The sequence below is a fragment of the Alexandromys fortis genome, unplaced genomic scaffold (genome assembly GCF_014885135.2).
Source record: "Alexandromys fortis isolate MF-2015 unplaced genomic scaffold, M_Fortis_MF-2015_v1.1 scaffold_38, whole genome shotgun sequence".
In the NCBI taxonomy this organism is placed as follows: domain Eukaryota; kingdom Metazoa; phylum Chordata; class Mammalia; order Rodentia; family Cricetidae; genus Alexandromys; species Alexandromys fortis.
In genome coordinates, this window is record NW_026067916.1 from 11,546,708 (window position 1) to 11,565,615 (window position 18,908).

Below are 18,908 nucleotides of genomic sequence, written 5' to 3' on the forward strand. Positions count from 1 at the left end.
CTTTGCCAACCAATTGTTTTTGTGAAACACACCTGTTACTCTCACCACCATGGCAATCTTCCACCCTTCTCTCTCCAAAAGCAAGGCATGACCAAAAGTGCAAAAGTGGGAAGAACACAGTTCACGTTCTGTCCATCCTCTACAAGCCTCTGATGACCTGGAGATTGTGGAGGTGGACTCTTGCCCCAGACAGGAGTGGCACCCGATATAGACCATCACTGTCCTGATCCAGTACTACCCTATGCCTCCCTCTCTGAGGTATCGGCGGGAGCCGTCTCCATGTGGCTTTTTGCCTCTAGAGTTCCCCTCCAAACTAGAATGGAACTCTTTTTATACAATTATGTTTATTTATTGATGGTGGAGGCAGGCTCATGGAGGGAAGTCAGAGGACAGTCTGGCCATAAGTACCTTTACCCCCGACCCACCTGCTTAGTCCAGAATGGTACTGCCACGTCAGCTCATGAGTGGTTAAATAAAATAAAATTAACCCATGCAATGCAGGTACAGTCAGCATAGTAGAGAGAGCAGGTGTGAACTTTGCAGAGCCTGGTGAAGTAATGAGGAGGCCCAGCCCCTGCTACTGCCCCATGACTTTAGCGGTTGCCACATCTCTAAACAAGTCTAAGTGGCTCACTGCTGGCTATCTACAGCATACCTAAGGCACAGAAGCCCAAATCGAAGGTAATATTTTCACAGAACCTCGACCCTAGCGGCAGTTTTCAGCGCAGGATGTGGCAGCTAGTCTCGGGATTTGTCAGCCTTGTGGATCGGTGGAGCTACAGGGCACAGCTGTGCTTGCTCACAGCACTTACGTCGTAATTCACAGGTGCATTTAAAATGCTTCATCCAGGACCAGGATCGATCAATAGTTGCATGACTTATGGCTTGATTATTTGTAGCTAATGTGCTAACTGGATAACACATAGGCTACTGGTAAGGAAAATCAGTCATAAAGTTACTCAGGGACCCTGTTCTCCATTTAGTACAAGTTCACACCTTGATGTTCGTGTCCAGGTGCCTGTGGAGCTTAAAAATATCCGTGTCAATAAAGTGTTACAAGGTCTTGTCAACCTTATGTGTATGATTGCTTGGTTGGTAGATTTTCAAGCCTCCTGCCAACAGCCAGGTAAGGTAGACACTCATGATTACGATAACTGAAAATAGCTCATAAAGAGGAGCCGGTATGAAGATCTTTCCAGCCTCTGACCCGTTATATCACACTTCTCCCCTACTTAACATGATTTCATCACCTCCACTTTCCATGTGTGACCTCTCTATGCACACATTCACACATGCATGCACGTGTGCACACCCACATACAAATGCACACACACACACACACACACACACACACACGCACTTGATCAAATTCATTTGGTAGATACCATTCACTTTCACCATTTTCACCATCAAGAACATAAAAAAAAAGTCCACGTAATGGTCTACTAGAGACCTAGATTTGGCACAGTAAAATTGTTCAAATCCAGATCACGACCAAGGACCTGGGCGATTCTGAACAGGAGCTAGTTGCTGTGTCCATAGGTTTGGGACGCGGATATTATGGATTTTAGGCATTTGTATTGCACTGGATTTGAACCGCTGTATTTGAGGCTTCTTTTTCTTCATTTGTGTTGGTCTGGTTGTAGGAGGACGGTGATACAGAATTTAAGTAGGGACCCAGAGAAACCCGAGGGACGTGCCAACACAAAAGTAAGGGCATCGTTCTACTGAGGATGCTGGGACACTGGGATGCCCATCCTTTATTTTTAGGTTGTCTCTAGCATCCAAGGGTTACAAAGACAGACAACAATGACCCTCATGAGACAGGGGAGGAAAGGCAGACAGAGAATCGGAGGACAGTTCTCACCCGTTCTTTGTGGCTGCCTGCAGCGGTGAGGATTGTCCTAGAAGAGAACTTTAGCAAATTAGGCTATTAGAGAAATTAGCTCCAGCAAAGTTAAGAGGGGTAAAAATCTTCATAACTAATGAGTAAGTCTCTTGGACAAAGCCCTTAGAAATATAACCTCATTAAAAAACTGAGACTAAGTAGAAAACACGGGCGAAGAAAGCTGAGCTCTAAAATAGCTTTCTGGTGAAGCTCGGTGAAGCGGAGAGCAGAGGAAATCCAGAGATAAATGTGAGGCATTTGGAGGGGGAATAATAGTTCCGAGTGCTTAATAAAAATCCCACAGACGAAACGTGAGAGAAGCTAAAAGGAGAGCAAGATGGCTCTGTGAGAGGTGGACTAGTGTGGAGGGTGGGGTCCGCGCTGAAGGGCCTGCTGAGGTCCCCACACATGGAGGGTAGGTGGGGTACCCACACATGGAGGGTGGGGTCCGCGCTGAAGGGCATGCTGAGGTCCCCACACATGGAGGGTGGGGTACCCACACATGGAGGGTGGGGTACCCACACATGGAGGGTGGGGTCCGCGCTGAAGGGCAGGCTGGGGTCCCCACACATGGAGGGTGGGGTACCCACACATGGAGGGTGGGGTCCGCGCTGAAGGGCATGCTGAGGTCCCACACATGGAGGGTGGGGTACCCACACATGGAGGGTGGGGTACCCACACATGGAGGGTGGGGTCCGCGCTGAAGGGCATGCTGAGGTCCCCACACATGGAGGGTGGGGTACCCACACATGGAGGGTGGGGTACCCACACATGGAGGGTGGGGTCCGCGCTGAAGGGCGTGCTGAGGTCTGCAGAGGAAGAAGACAAAATGCTTTTTGCTCTTGTAAGAGCATCTCTGTGAATTTTTTTTTAGGGTAAAAAGAATGTCATTTATAATGTCACGGTAGCTGTGTGTCGTTTGCCTACTAACAGTGCCTGGGCTAATGGGTCACTCTAGAGTCTGCCTGCAGTGGGCTTCAGAATGGCCCAAAACCTTAGCTGGCCAAGCAGTGGACAAGAAAGATGGCTCTTACCCATCTTTCCTGTTTTCTTAATGAAAAATATAATTGGCTGATTTAAACATCGTTTGAATGTGTCCATTTTATTCCTAGTCCTGACACATGTAGTTTGAAACTACAGAACGAGTGTTTAAATGAAGTCTACTGTATTTTATATTTTATTACTGTTGAACACAGAACCACTTGCAAAACTGTTTCTAATGCAAGTGGCAGAAATAAATACTAATGATACTTCAAATGCCCGTGAGCTTTTATCCCAGCTTTATAAAAGGGGGGAGACATTACTAATTGCTCATGTCTCCATCCCCTCCTGCCTTCCCACCCTAGACAAAAAAGGCACCACCCCAAATAAAGAAGTACTTGCCCTTCTGGCTGCCGCCCCCACGTTTACAGATTTCACTCTGCACACGTGGTGAACGTTATCTAAATGACGGATGATGCACATCTTCTTTTCTGGGGTTCCTTTTTCACAAATTATTTTCATGAGATTCATCCAAGTTGATGGATTTATTTGGACTGCTGTGAATTTTCCACTTGGGCCAATCTCCTCTAGTCTATGTAGCTGTCGTTTGTTTCCCTGTTCTATGGCATTTGAGGTTTCCCTTGTCCATGGACCTAGGTTATAACCAATACAATCCTTGAAGTTTCTCCAGTCCCATACATGTAAGACTGTCTCTAGGCCAGTGTATTGCCAGACAGATACATATGTACTTAGCTAAGAGCACAAAGATTATAACTGAGGTTACCAAGTAGGATTATACATGTACCAGTAATGTTGCTAAGTATTCATGCTTGCAGATTTGTGTTTCCTTCTTCTAAATTCTCGCTCTCATAAATGGAGATGACATATCACCTGGGTATGAGTTTGCATGTCTCTATGTGCACCTGTGTGAGTGTGCAGGTGCACGTGTGTGAGTGTGCAGGTGCACGTGTGTGAGTGGGCAGGTGCACCTGTGTGAGTGTGCAGGTACACATGTGTGAGTGTGCAGGTGTACCTGTGTGAGTGTGCAGGTACACATGTGTGAGTGTGCAGGTACACGTGTGTGAGTGTGCAGGTGCACCTGTGTGAGTGTGCAGGTGCACCTGTGTGAGTGGGCAGATGCACCTGTGTGAGTGTGCAGGTGTACCTGTGTGAGTATGCAGGTGCACCTGTGTGAGTGTGCAGGAGGAGGCTTGAGGTCGACATCGTTTGTCTTCCTCTATTGCTCTCTACCTGCTTTCGTTTTTGTTTTAAAATTTTCAGCACATTTATTTACTTTTTTAAGATAAGCATTACACAGTGCACGTGTGGGGGTCAGAAGACAGCCTGTGGAAGTCTCTTCTCTCCTTTCACCATGTGTCCTGAGGATTGACCCCAAGGCATCAGGGCATGGTGACAATCACTTCTGCCCTCTGAGCTATTTCACGGGTCCTCTCCACTTTTTTTTTCTTTTGAGACAGATTCTCTGTACTGATTCGGTGAGACTTGCTGGCCAGCGAAAGTGTAGGAATTTGTATGCCTTGATTCCACACGATGTTCATTATCGTTTGCTATATCTGGGCATTCCCTCTTGACAAAAAATGTATCTCTTCTTCATTTACTGTTAAATATTTGTCCTTAGATACTGTGGTGCAAATCTCTTATTCCAGCTTTGTTCTTCTCTTTCTTCCTGAAGCCTTTTGATAGAGAGACCTTCTTGATATTAATGTAACTTCTTAACCTTTTCATTCATAATCGTCCGCTTCTGAGCATAGCTCAAAAGATAAGGACACTGAGTGTCTCACTGAATCATTTCCCAATATATATTCTCTCTCTCTCTCTCTCTCTCTCTCTCTCTCTCTCTCTCTCTCTCTCTCTCTGTGTGTGTATCTATGTGTGTGTGTCTGTGTGATGGATGTGTATGTCTGTGTGTGTGTGTGTGTGTGACAGATGTGGATGCGCCTGTGTGGATGCAGGTGCATGCAGAGACCAGATAAGGACACTGAGTGTCTCACTGAATCTGGAACTGGCTGGACTCTTTTGGCTGCTATGACTAGCCAGCCGCCCCAGCAACTCTTCCTCCTCTGCACACATCCCCACCAGTGCCAGGGGTGCAGGAGGTGCAGCTATGAGAGGCTTTTTATGTTTGTGGGGGCTAAAAAATCTGAATTTATATCAGTGCATCCTCGGTAAGAGCTCTGGCCCCCTGAGCCATCTCTCCAACTCTGCAGCACACTGATCTGCACCTGTCCTAGGAGATGGGAATTCGCCTTCCGTATTTCTTTATGTATGACCTCAGGTCACAGCTTCGTTCTATGATCCCCCTTCTCCCTAGCTGTAAGGATAACTCTATAATAAACAGGAAATGCTTTATTTAATAAATATATAATGCAATCGCCAGCATATTTTTATATCTTAGGAGCTCTAGAAAATTCCTAAGATTTTAGAAATGATTTCTCAAGCAAGCTTAAAAGAATAGGCTAAGTTATGCTGGCCTGTTTGTCTGCATCATGGCAGGACGTTTATCTTTCAAGAAGTGTTGAATTTCCCAAATATACAACTCAACTTTCAGGAGTGTTCTTAAGTTCTTTTCCAGAGTTTCCTTTCTAAGTTTCTCAAAGAATTAATAAGACATAATATTAAAAAGGAGAAACAGAAGGAATAAAGGAGGGGGCTGGAGAGATGGCTCAGCGGTTAAGAGCCCTGCCTGCTCTTCCAAAGGTCCTGAGTTCAATTCCCAGCAACCACATGGTGGCTCGCAACCATCTGTAATGAGATCTGATGCCTTCTTCTGGCCTGCAAACATACATGCAGACAGAATACTGAGAATACTGTATACATAATAAATAAATTTAAAAAAAAAGAAGGAATAAAGGAAAATGAGGCAGAGGTGCTATTTCAATAGACATCTAAACATCTTTATTAATTATTTATTAATAATCTATTAATTATTTATTAATAAAGCTCTATCTTGTGCTTAGTGTAAAAAAAAGAAGTAGAAAGTTTACATTTTTGTTACACTGGACAGAAGTCAAAATTTTTATGACTGTACCGCTTAACAAGGCCCTGTCTCAAAAACCGAGAGCTGGCCATGTAGCTCAGTGCAGAGGGCCCAAGACTGGGCCCCCAGTATTGCAATTAATCGATAATCAAGTCGGTTGGCTACGTTATCTAGGTCTGTTCCTAAGCCAGCACACCTCTGGACATCCCTAGCCTATTCCCTTCCCCCAGGAGCACATTTTCCTGGTCACTGGCTCAGTCCTCTGACTGTCTCTCCTGGAGACAGCTCTTCTCTGTGGCTAGCCTGGGGCTTCCGGCCAGTGCTCCTGCTCCCACCGCTCATCTTGCCATAGGAGTACTGGGACAACAGAGGCCATGGGTTACATGGGTTTTGGTGGCTGGAACTTCTGTCATCTAGGCCTGCTCAGCTAGCAATTTTATGTATCTCTCTAGCCTGACAATTATTTTTTATACAGTGATCAATTACATCGTTTAAAAAAACCCCACTAAACTCTCTCACTATTCTGATAAAAAGCATTTAGATTTTTCTCAGTAATAACCACATTTTCTAAAAACAAAGTTTATTTGTTTTTTATCACTCCTTTTAAGTCCTCTAGCTCCTTTCCCTTTTCTTTATTTCTTTGGCTTCCTGCATGAAGCAGAACAGAAGCCCTTGAAGCAGACACTTGTGTTTCCCCCTAATCTCGGCAGGAGCGCTCTTGACTCTCTGTTAAGCATGGTGTTTAACCGGTTCTCACAGATAACCTTCATCTGTGCTTCATCAGGACCGCTTCCTGCCGCTGCTACTCATTTGCCGGGAAGGCTTGTTAGGAAGAGATGTTGGATCTCAGCTACTTCTTGTATTTCCAGGAAAGGTCTCCCGTGATCTTTCTCTGGTGTGTTCGTTAAGATGATAGTTGGGTGCAGGTTCACGCAGAACACGTATCTGTGTCTGTCTTTCAACTGTTGTGTTTATTTTCTCGATCCTTGTAGTTCTCGCAACCATGTCCAAGGTTTTCCAGTCTCTCTGTAGCCTTGTTAAAGGACTAGCTCACATTCATCCCCTCCCTCGTTTGCTTTCATGCTTGATATTTCCTTTTATCACGTCCCTGTGCCTTGGCTCCATCCGGGACTTCGTGTTCTTGCTCGGGACTTGGGTGTTCATGTCTGTAACACTGAGGCTTCCTGCTCTGAGAATGCTTTGCTATCTACAGTGTGTGCGTTTCTCTACCTTCATGTGCTCTGGGGTGCATTCTGGTTTCTGGCATGATACATGCTCTGGCTCATGCTCAAATTCTCGGGCTTCGTCTCCAACACTAATGTTTAAATTGAAAGCTTACAGTTCTGATGTGACGCATAATCACTGTTTCACAACCTAAATATTCTGTGATTTTCATTATGATTGTCTCTGTCCGGGATGATCACTTTAACTCATGCATCATTTAGAAGCCTTTCTATGGACGGGATTGCCCTGGTTTAACTTATATATTCTTGATTTTCAGCACGATTCCATTGTCTTCAGATAATATATTGCATATCATTTCAGTCTCTCAACTTTGTTGCAGCTCACCCTTTCACCTCGCGTGTTGAGAATCTTTGTGTAGGAGCCATGTGTTGTGAAGAACAGCGCACACCTGGAGTGGATGAGGAAGTGCCGTGGCGTGTGCACGGGGTGAAGCCCCACTGCTGCCCTATCCGTCCGTTCTACACTGTAATTCCATCTATTGCACGTATTACATGCCGGGCTACTTATCCCGCAAAGTTGCCTTTGAGGGGCGGTTGACTTTTACTTGTGTGTTTTGACGCCGTGCCGTTTGATAGGAAGACGTCCGTTTTGTTTTCTAGGTGAGTTAAACCTATTCCACCATGAGCTCGTGTGTTGCTCACGCGTCTCGTGGCTGCCACAAGAGAAGGGTTTCTGTCCCCCACCGATGAAGGGCACACACAGGGAGTCACCACAGGGAGTAACAGCAGGAGATAAAGCCACTGTGCAGCCTCAGGCAGGAAGCAGACAGAGACGCAGGCGCATACAAGAAAGCTAGTCTTTCAGATCATCTCTTTTGTGTGTTCAGCTTTTCTGTTCCTTTATATTTGATATGCTTGTCCAAATGTCTAAGTTTTCATTTTTAGATAATCTATTTCCCCAAGCTCACATTAGGCAATGTGCACTAATTTGTCTGCTGATGCGGTTTATGAGATCCCGCCTCTTCATTTTCTCCCCTTTCTATTGGTCTGCCTCTATCACATTCTTTGACGTTTTCCTTCGTTGCCTTCCTTTGGACAGGCCCCCGGGGCCCCAGTTCACATTCGGGTCTCCTATTAGACTTCCCACTTCTGTCCCTGTGTGTAATGTCTGTCATTGCTGCCAGGTCATCAAAATGGAGCCTCGTGTGTTCTAGACAAAAGCAGGTGTTTCCTGCTTACTCAGATCTGTTCTGGAAACTCAGCGGCTCAGAGAACAGAAGCCAGCATCCCCCCAAGCCAACAGCTGGCCGAGGTGTGTGGGCTGGCCTCCAGCGTCCTGTCTTCCACTTAGCTTGGCATCAGCGGACTCTGCTGGTCAGCCTAATGAGGTGGCTAGAAACAAAACTGAGAGCAGCTCTTACCTGTAACAACCCTTCCACCCACCTAGAATGCCACCCAGAGGCCCTGCAGACCGCCCTCATGGGGTCCCATGCTTGCTCCATAATACGCTCCCCCTCATTCCTCTGTCCCTCCAGTCCGCAGCTGGGTGCGTCTCCTGCCCACAGAGCCACCTTTGCCAGTGCGTCTTTGCCAGTGCAATGTCTGCACATCTGTGCAATGTCTCTGCAGCCCTGGGAGAGCCCCCCGGCTGGTCCTCGGAAGAACCAAGGAGCTGCTACATTTTCTCCTCTGCTGCTCCGCAGCGGCACTGGGGACCCTGGTTCTGATTCACTCAGGTGCCAGCAGCAGCCCCGCAGGGCGTGTGTGAGCGAGGCCTCGAACGCCTTTAGACCAAGGCCAACCATTGATGGGTAGGAACCAGGCTTCCTTGTCCTAAATCTTTGATTTTTGCAAGCTGAAAGCTGTGTTGTTTTGTTTTTAAGAGTTCGCTAGACTTGAAAATATTTCATTTGAAAAGCTACGCAGGTCAAACAAAAGGAGTGTCTGTAGGCAACGTGAGAACTGCAGTCATCATTGTCCTGTAGGCAGATGTCAGGGCGAGGGGATCGGAGGGCAGCTATGGGAAGGGGGTAAAGTGACTTCTACAGAAACCCGCTGTGGGCCCTGGCACCACCCTAGGGTCTTCCATACCATCAGAACAATACGCTAACTCAGGGAAGCTGGAAGACTTCCGCAAATATGTCTACTGACAAAAATATGTATAAATGTGGCTCGTATGTCTCACTGGCATGTATGGAATTTAAAGATGGTGGCTTTCACGTGTAGGATGCTCTGGTGGTCTGAATTACTTGGTAACTGTCAAGCCCTGTGGTGTCTGAGAAGAACTGGCTTTGAGAGAAGGGATATTTAGTAGCGAACAGATTCCTAGCAATCACTCAGAGGAATTCTCTTCGGTCTTCTCCGGCACCCAGGTTGCATGTCAGGAACACGGATAGGCAGGCCTGCCTAGCTGGGGACCTTGCCTAAACTGGGAGAGAAGCCATCTTGAATGGTCTAGCACACAGCCTTGGAGTAACATGCCTTTAGGTTCATTGGTAAGACTGGCTGCCCCTGGCAACAAGAGGCTGTCACACATAGAATCTTCCAGTGGGAAAGAACTGGGTAGAAACAGTGAGCTAAAGATGGAGGCCGTAGCTCAGCAAAGCACTGCCTAGCTTGTGTAGGGTTCTAATTGCAATCTACACACACACACACACACACACACACACACACACACACACGCACGCACAACCTTGGACACAGGGCTCACAGCCACAATAATCTTCACCCCATGTCCTTCCTCTGGGCAGTTTTGAGAGTCTATAAACACCATGGGGGTCCTATAGGGATCTCAGAGACAGGAGGAAATGTTTGTCCAGCAGGATGTCACCAAAACAGTAGCAGTTTGTGGACTGGCAACATCCTCGTATCCTACAATTCTTCAACAGAGTCCATTTTCCTTTCTCTCCCTAGTCTCTCTTTATTCCTAATATAATCCTATTAAAGACCCATGTGTGTGGTGTGTGTATGTGTGTGGTGTGTGTGTGTGGTATGTATGGTGTGTGTGTGGTGTGTGTGTGGTGTGTGTGGTGTGTGTGTGTGTGTGTGTGTGTGGTGTGTCGAGAGGCTCCATGCTTTCAAATGTAAGCACCTGGGATTTCCATCTCCTGCACCTCCTAGATTTATTGGTTCCCTTTTCCAGCATTGTGCTGAACCACTGCCCACTGTTCACAACCCCTCAGGGGCACCCCACTTATTTCAGGGTAAAGATCAGTCCTGATGACGAGCTTGCCCGGCCCCTCCCTCCCATGCTTCACTTGGCTCTGTCACCTCTCTGCCGTCGCTGACACGGGGGAGCCCCAGGGGGTTCCAGGGCGGTGTTTCTATCCCCCCCTCACTTGGTTAACTTCTGGTTTCTCTCTACTTCCGATCTGGTCGCATGCACTGGCCTTGGCGCTCACGGCTCTTTCAGACACATCTCTGTAGCATCTGTTACAGTCCTCATTCACACTTCCTGCGTGCGTGTGTAGGAAGGCGGTCTCTCGAGCGTGCAGGCCTCGGGACAGCAGAAGGTCACGCTGCTCTGGATGTGAGTCCTGTAACCTGGTGCCCAGCACTCCTTACGGTGGTGCTCATCCATACCAGGTCGTGTGTACACAGGAGCCTTCGAAGGGCAGAGCACTCAAATTCCTTTCCTCTGGAAGCTGACGAGCTGTGCCTTCTAAGTGGAGGCCACCGAGGTGAATACACCAGACAGATGCTGTCTCCATCAGTGATGAGCAAAGATAATATTCAACTAGCTCACAGTCGCCTCTCACTGTTTTAAAATAATATGCCCTAAGGTAAACACGTTGCCTTTGGGGATACACTTATTTATTACGCAGTGTCTGTGAAGTAGAATTTGTAAAACTCTAGTGTGCTTTCACAATCTCTTTAATCTTCAGCTTTGAGACATTTCAGGACCTGTTCTCTTCTCGTGTAAACTGCCTGTCACCAAGTGTGGATGACAGAGGAAGAAAGAAAACAAAGTAAGGTCAAAATAACGAAAAACATCAAAAGTGGGTCTTTGCGAAACCTGACAGAACAGGTTCCGTAGCAGGGTGCGCTGGGGCCATTAGGAAAGACGCCCAGGAGAGCCGCTGCGGGGCTGATGGGAAGACCAGAGCTTAGCCCAAGATTCTGCAGCGCTAAGTCCCTCCTCCAGGTCAGTACAGATAAACGAGCTGAGGTTGATGATGCTAGCCCTCCGCAGAGAGAGAACCAGGTACTTCAAAGGGAATAAAGCAGCCTCACTGGAGACGTGAGGTAACCTACAGGCCGAGGCACAGCACACAAGGGATGTGGGATGCAGGGTTCCGTCACCTGTGGATGCTGGGACTCAGTAAGCCCGGGGAGGTCATCTCCAACGCATGTGCTGATGTGGGAGTGTCATATATCAATCTGTTGATTTCATTGGTTAAGTTATAATAAACCAGCTGCTTGGCCTCATGGCTTGGAACATAGATGGGAGGAGTAAACAGAATAGAATTCTGGGCGGAAGAGGAAGTGAGGTCAGACTCTGCTCTGCTTCCGGAGAGACCGGACAGCTCTGCTGGAGCAGAGACGCCATGCTCAGCTCTCCCGGGTAGATGCGATAGCTCTGTGCTCTGAGGCAGACGCATGAAGCTGAGACCCACGATGGACGTAGGCTAGAATCTTCCCGGTAAGCGCACCTTGGGGTGCTTACACACATCATTAGAAATGGAGTAGTCCAGGGCTGGAGAGATGGCTCAGAGGGTAAGAGCATTGCCTGCTCTTCCAAAGGTCCTGAGTTCAATTCCCAGCAACCACATGGTGGCTCACAGCCATCTATAATGAGGTCTGGTGCCCTCTTCTGGCCTGCAGGCGCACACACACAGACAGAATATTGTATACATAATAAATAAATAAATAAATAAATAAATAAATAAATAAATAAAATAAATAAATAAATAAATAAATAAAATTATTAAAAAAAAAAAAAAGAAAAGAAATGGAGTAGTCCAGGTGCGAGAATTAGCCTGTAAGGGCTAGAGTTCATGGGCCAAGCAGTTCTTTAAATGAATACAGTTTGTGTGTTGTTATTTCGGGTATGAGCTAGCCAAGCGGCCAGGGTGTTGGGGACGCAGCCCCGCCGCAGCTCCTATTTCAACATCCTCTTCCTGTCATCATGGCCCACTCGCCCTGATGCCCGGCTGGCCCTCAGCTCCCTCCTGGATCATCCTCCAGGTAGTCTGCAAATGAGGGATGGCTCCTTGATCCTCTGGGCTCGGCTCCGGCCTTTTATGAAGGAAAACATCTGAGATGAATCTGCTCCCCTTCCCTGTTCAGGGTGCGACCTGCGAACACTATGTGCTAAATGAGTTGCGTGAGCTCCTTTAAGGAGCTTGATTAGAGACTAGCCGCGGGGAGTAGAGGCAAGCTGGCTTGGCATTAGACTACCTTGTTCCTCATTCGGCTTCATTATCCTCACAAGGAGGCCTCCATCTCTCTGCTCTGTCTCTTCTACTGGGTGCCCAACCTTGAGCCATTTCAACAGCAGCTTCCCAGGAGGACGAGTTAAAGGTTTGGTAAGGAATCAAAGGGGTAGCACTAGGATTGTGTTGTGCTGTGGAGAGACAGAGAGGTAATTGGATAAATTGGATGTGGGAAGATTTTAATTATTCATGGGGTTAGGAGGGCATGTCTACAGACGAGGGAGAAGTTTACAAGGCTGCGATCTGAGGGCACATTTGCTTCCTCTCCAGTGAGAAGAGACTTGTGGGTGTTCTTTCCTCTTTTATACCGAGCCATCATCTCTACATGAGAACATGAGAAGCGTCCCTGTTTCTGTCCCCAGGGTAGCGTTTGAGCAGGTGAGCCATCTGTTCCTGACACTGTCTGTCTTCTCCCCACCCAGAGCTCTTCTGGTGGCCTCTCAGTTTGCCTGCCTCACCTACTCTGCTTTTCAAGTCAGAAAATGGACGTTAAGCATCCCTTGGTCCTAGTCCAAGCATGATTTAGTCTGTCCGGCCGAGCGCTTCAGAAGACATTGAGAAGAGGGTCTGTTTATCGAACTTCTAGTTCAACTTGGTGGCTGGCGTTGAATCTCCCGTTTATCATAGGCAGCGTGTTATTTTAGATATAGACACACTGAATAGTAATTCAACACAGCTAATCAACATTACCTTCTGTGGCAGACAGCTTTATGAGAATGCTCACCTCCCGCTTGCATATTTTAAAAGAAAATATTGTCGTTAGCTGCAGCCTCTTGAACGCGTTCCTCCTGCCATCTGTTTCTACTTCCGTACCCTCCGCGGCGTCTCCCCTTCTCCCGCTCCCTCAGCTTCCGGTTCCTGCCATTCCTCCCCTCTGCTTCCAGGAAGTGACTTTTGTGGATTCCATAAGTAATGGCACTTGTCCTCCAGCAGTTGAAGCTGGATGCTCTAGTCTCAAACTCCTCTCGGGCCCCTTTCTCCTCTGCTGCTGTACCCTAGGTGCACTGCTCTTGCTGGCAGCCACCACCCACAGATTCAGCCCCCTTCTGATCCTGTGACTGAATCCTCCTGCGCCCTATCGTACTGGAGCGGCAGCTCCAGGATGAAAAGGCCGTGCCTGTATCCGACTTTGATGCGTGATTCCCAATGAGCTCTTCTTTATATTGGGATCCATCGCCTCTGTTTGATCCCGAATCTCACGGTACAGTCACTTAGAGGCTGGGAGATGCAGGACTGTTTGATACTCCTCCTAACTGCCTCACCTGAAGTTCCAACAGCCTGTTGGGTGTTCGAGGTACTTATCTTCCATTCAAAACTGACCACCAGCTCTTACTGTGCAGGCCAGGGTCTCTTATCTTTGTGTGACTATCTGCCAAGAGGATGAATTCCCCCACTCGCCTCTGGGCCACTATCGGCAGCTTCAGCTTCTTGCGAAAGAGAAGATACGCCTCGATTTGTTCATGTTGACATTGATTCTGCCTAAGACCTTGAGAAAATGACAGCTCCGAGAGAGAGAAGCTAAGGTCAGGTGTAAGTAAGCAAAATGGATTAATAAGCTTTGGAGAGAGATCATTTCAAACATGGTTCCCTAGTTCCAAAGAGGGCCGTAAAAAAACGGAGAGGCACACGCTGTGTTAAAGCGGACTGAGGAAAATCCTCTGAGCAATCCCCACAACTAGCTGTCAAGCTCAGGAGTGTGCTCAGTTTTGAACAGGAGCTGGTCTGAAGGAACCCGAGATGTCCTCCTTAGGCTGATGCCTTCCTGGAAATGGACATATGTATGGGCACCTGGGTGAGCTCCCAAACCACGCCTTACCCCTTTCATTCCATTGCCTCCACCATAGTAGACCCTCGTCTTTGTAACCCTGAACTATTCCTGTGACCAGACGGATCCCATCTGCCTTTAATTTCTCCCGTTCGTGCTTCAGACAACTACCAAAATTGTATTTCTAAATCACAGAGTATTGAGTTTCTTGTTCCCCCAGAAGTCTTTAACAAGTTATCTTTACCTGAAGGTTGAGATCCAAGTATGTTCCCAAGTTTGGAAGGAAGGACGGAAAGGAAGGCCATCGCTATTTTCCTGAACAAAACCCCCACTCCTCTCTGCCACTCTAGGCCCTGTTCACACTCCAGTCATGTTTGTCCAGGGACACACAGCGCCATGTCACACAGTTATGTCTTTCCTCCTGCTCTTCCCCAGGGCAGCGTTCTGTCTGTTTCTCTCCTTATAGCCCTTTTGTCTTTCAAAGATCCGGTCTAACTATGTTGTGGACAAGTTCCTGCCTGGCACCTCCACCTCCACACGGAGGAAATTCTCCCACGTTCGCAGCGGCCCTCAGTGGCACCCGTTTAGCTACATCATTGTTCTGCCATAGTATAGAAAAGAGAAGATAGCTGAGCAGTCTAAACAACAATAATAGGACAAGTGCCTGTGCAGTTGGGCTTTCTTTGGGCTATCAGCCCCCAAATAATGACATGGAGCTTTCTTACTAAGTGTGAAAGCTTGGCCTTAGCTTAGGCTTGTTCCCAACTTGCTCTTAAAACTTAAATTAACCCATTTATACTAATCTATGTATACTAATCTATGCATGGCTCGTTACCTCTCCTCCGTACATGTCCCACGTCCATGTCTGGCCAACAAAGGCCACCTTTCTTCTTCTCAGAGTTCCTATCTCTGCCCAGAAGTCCTGCCTATCCTCTCCTGCCTAGCTGCCAGCTGCTCAGCTCCTTATTAAGCCAATCAGAAGGTACCTGGGCAGAGACCCATCTTCACAGTATACAAAAAAGATCATCCCACAGCATACCTGTGTAGCCACAAGCCAGCTTTGGAAGACGCAATGGCAATGTCCCCTGTCTCTTTTGTGCCCACCTCCATCCATCACGACCTCAAAGATCACGAAGCAGAAACTGGGGCGGGGGGGGGGGGTGGCTCCATTGGTAGAGCGCCTGTCTACAGCACACGGGGCCCTGGCTTCCCTCCCCAACACTGAACAAAAGCATCTTTAAGAAATACCCCTCAAGGCTTCAGCTGCCAGTTCACTTCCCCCACAGACCGCCAATAAAATGAAACTGCCAGTGGCTTCTCTCTGCTTTTCAGCTCCCAGCGTGAGCTAAGGCAGCACTAAAGACAGCAAGCCCAAGGTTCTTTTCAGAATCATGCAGGTGTGAGAGAGAAATCTTCCCCTTCGGAGCCTAGACAGACCCGGATTTTTTCATGCTTTTTAATCTAAGCGATTGAACATGGATTTACTCATTTTTTTAAAACCAGAGTAAACATTTCTAAAGATGCAGATGAACACTTCAAATCACTGAAGATCATAAAATAGCCTAAGTGTCGCGACTGTGTCTTAGCCCTTAAGAACTGAGTGAGCGCGACCTGTCGTCACCCCAGGGTGGATCACAGTGCGTGCGCCTTGCCGAGTCTTTATGCTAATTAAACGTGGTGACGATAATGTTAAATCACTGCCTTGTGCCTTCTAAGCCATTAATCAATTAATCAGTTAAAGATAATGATGGCTTGTAATGAGGAGGAAGGGAGGGAAACAAGGGCTGGCTGCTGAACTAACTCAGTCCCTGCGCCTTGGAGGTGAGCGGTAACACACAAGCAAGGCTGAGTGCGATGAGGGGTGTGAGTGTCGTTACTATTTTTAGACCAGTCATTGAAATATAGCCTGGCAATTGAATAAACTCAAGAGGGGATTTGGATCTACTATCAAAAATTAGACTTCCTCTCAATAAAATCAATTTTTAAAAAATTAAAAAAAAAATAGTTTCTCTCTAGATGGCATTCTATAAGGTAAATATTCCTAAGACATGTGGCGAGCACAGACCCCACAAAATGAAACAGTACGAGAGGGGGAAGGACCGTCTGTATGCCCAGGGAAAAGAGCACTAAACAGAGTGGTTATGGTGGGCACACTCAGCCTATGGTCCCCACAAAGGCTGAAACCACAGGAAGAGAACTCAGAGACGTAAGACAGCTAAACCCAATCTAGAGAGTGCTTGCCCTTAACGAGACTCATGTGTCTGGAACTGGAGGATAAAAGGAGGAGAAGGGGCCAAGAGACTCAGGGGTAAGCCAATTTTGTTATAAGAACAACAGAGCTGTGTACTTATGTTATATTCCTATAAAAAGGGGAAATTCGCTAGGCTGGGGTGTGCCTCTGTGATAGAGCACTTGCCTAGCCTGCAGAAGCTCCTAGATCCTCCCTGTCAGAAACGTTCCCTCTGCTTCTCACACAAGCACTGATCTCTGCGATAGGGAAGGTGACTTGTGTCCTGGAGAGACATCTTATGGGGGGAGGGGGGATTTAAGTGGGGCCTTGGCGGAACTTCACCCCTGGACACGAGAGAGAAGACAAAATTCTGGGGGGCAGGAGCAGCCAAGCACAAGATGTGATTGTATTGCCAGACGCCTTCTCTTCACGTGGAAAAGACACAGAGAATCCCAACCAAAGGTTCTAGCACCCCAAAGACTCCCTGGGAAGCGGGGTGGCAGGACAGAAGGCCAGGGAAGTGGCCCGAGGAGTGGCCACGGACTCTAATGACCAGAGGTCAGCCCCCAGGAGTACGTGGTAAAAGGAGGAAAGCAAGCAATGACAGTTGTCCTCTGTCCTACACACGTTGTCTGACACACGTGCCCTCATATGGATACACACATGTGCACATACCAGGCATACGTGCATGCACACCCACTTAGTTAGTTAATTCGTTTTTTTAAAAAAAAATGGGGTAAGGAGCAATAACCTGAGGGCCAGCACACCTCCACGTCACTGCTTCAAAGAAGTTCGGCTCTCAGGTCTTTCCTGTGGTCTTTCTCTTGTAGCACCATTTAGTCCTCGCCTTGATTTCTATACCCAAGCTAGTTTGTGAATTTTTCCATATGTTTGGAGTTTTAATATGATTGCATCACTTCCCAGCTCCTTCCACCCTCTCCCATAAATGCCCCTGGCTCTCAAATCCGTGGCTCCTTTTCCCTTACACTGTTGTTTTACGTGTGCACGCACGCATACACATACACACACACCATTTCTCAGTACATGAATGCAACCTGCTCCGTTTAGATAATATTACCTGTCCCTCTGTTGTCTCGGGGCTGATCACGGGGTTTCTGACAGCCACTCGTGGGGTTCCTTTCTAGAGAGGACCGTTTCTTTCCCTCTCAGCATCCTCCAGGTTCTTATCCAGGGTTGGATTGTCCTCGGGAGCTTCCCCCTTCCACGTTGGCACGGCCATTGGTGGTGTCGCTGTTCAGGTCTTGTTTAGGCAGCCATGCTGATGAGACTTCATAGGTGTAACCACTGACATTTCTAGGAGACACGTTCTCGCAGTAAAACTTCTTGTTCCTCTGGCTCTTGTATCTTCCTATACCCGCCATGACTGCTGAGCCGTGGGTGCATGAATTGTGTTGTACATCTAACGCCGGGACTGGGCACAATATGGTCTCTTGTTCTCAGCAGTTTGACTGTGGTTGTCTGTGATGCTCTCTGTCTGTTGAAAGGAGATGTGTCTTTGATGAGGTTTGACAAACTACACTTATCTGTGGGCATAAGAAGAAATATTTAGAATGGAGTTGTAGTTGGGAACTATGCTGGTTTACGAAAGTAGTGGTTGCCCAATCTCCTTCTGACCCTGTGATAATATTTGCTCCATTTACTAGTCTTGAAATTTTTTCCAATTTTATTGAGGTATAACTGACAAAGTATTATATATACTTGAGATTTTCAACGTGTTGTTTTTCATATCAGTACAGTACATAAATTTATTTGTATGATCTAGTTAGCATATCCATCAGAAAACAAAGTTACATGGAGGGAGTTGATTACATGTAAGACCTACTCTCTTAGCAATTGATATATATCTATGTGTATATATATACATATATATATATATATATCCATGTAGTTACAGAAGTGTGTGTTTGTCTCTAGAACATATGTGTTATACCAATGTTCTGTGCCCCTTTACCCATATCTCCCTTTCCCCTCTCCTTAGCCTTTAGCAACCACCGTTCTACTCATATTGTTTTCTTGTGTTTCTGGAGTCTTAAATTTACAGATGTTCCCAGAAAAGGGATTCCTTAGAGTGTTGGTTTTTCTGTATCTGACATGTCTACTAAGATTCTGGGTTTGGTTTTGTTGTTGCTGTTAATTTATTTTTTTTTATTTATTTACTTACTTACTTATTTATTTATTTGGTATTTCGAGACTGAGTTTCTCTGTAGCTTTGGAGCCTGTCCTGGAACTAACTCTTGTAGACCAGGCTGGCCTCGAACTCACAGAGATGAGCCTGCCTCTGCCTCCCGAGTGCTGAGATTAAAGGCGTGCGCCACCACCACCTGGCTGATAATTTTTTTTTATTTTGAAAGCTTCATTCATATTTTTTTTCTTTTTTTCATTTATTAAAGATTTCTGTCTCTTCCC

General features: G+C 46.9%; 1 protein-coding gene across 3 annotated transcripts in view; it reads left to right on the top strand.

The window, feature by feature from the left end:
• The window catches only part of Magi2 (membrane associated guanylate kinase, WW and PDZ domain containing 2), a 1,234,898-nt gene that overhangs the window by 1,150,743 nt on the left and 65,247 nt on the right, over nt 1-18,908 (top strand). The gene's annotated exons all lie outside the window — the stretch shown is intronic.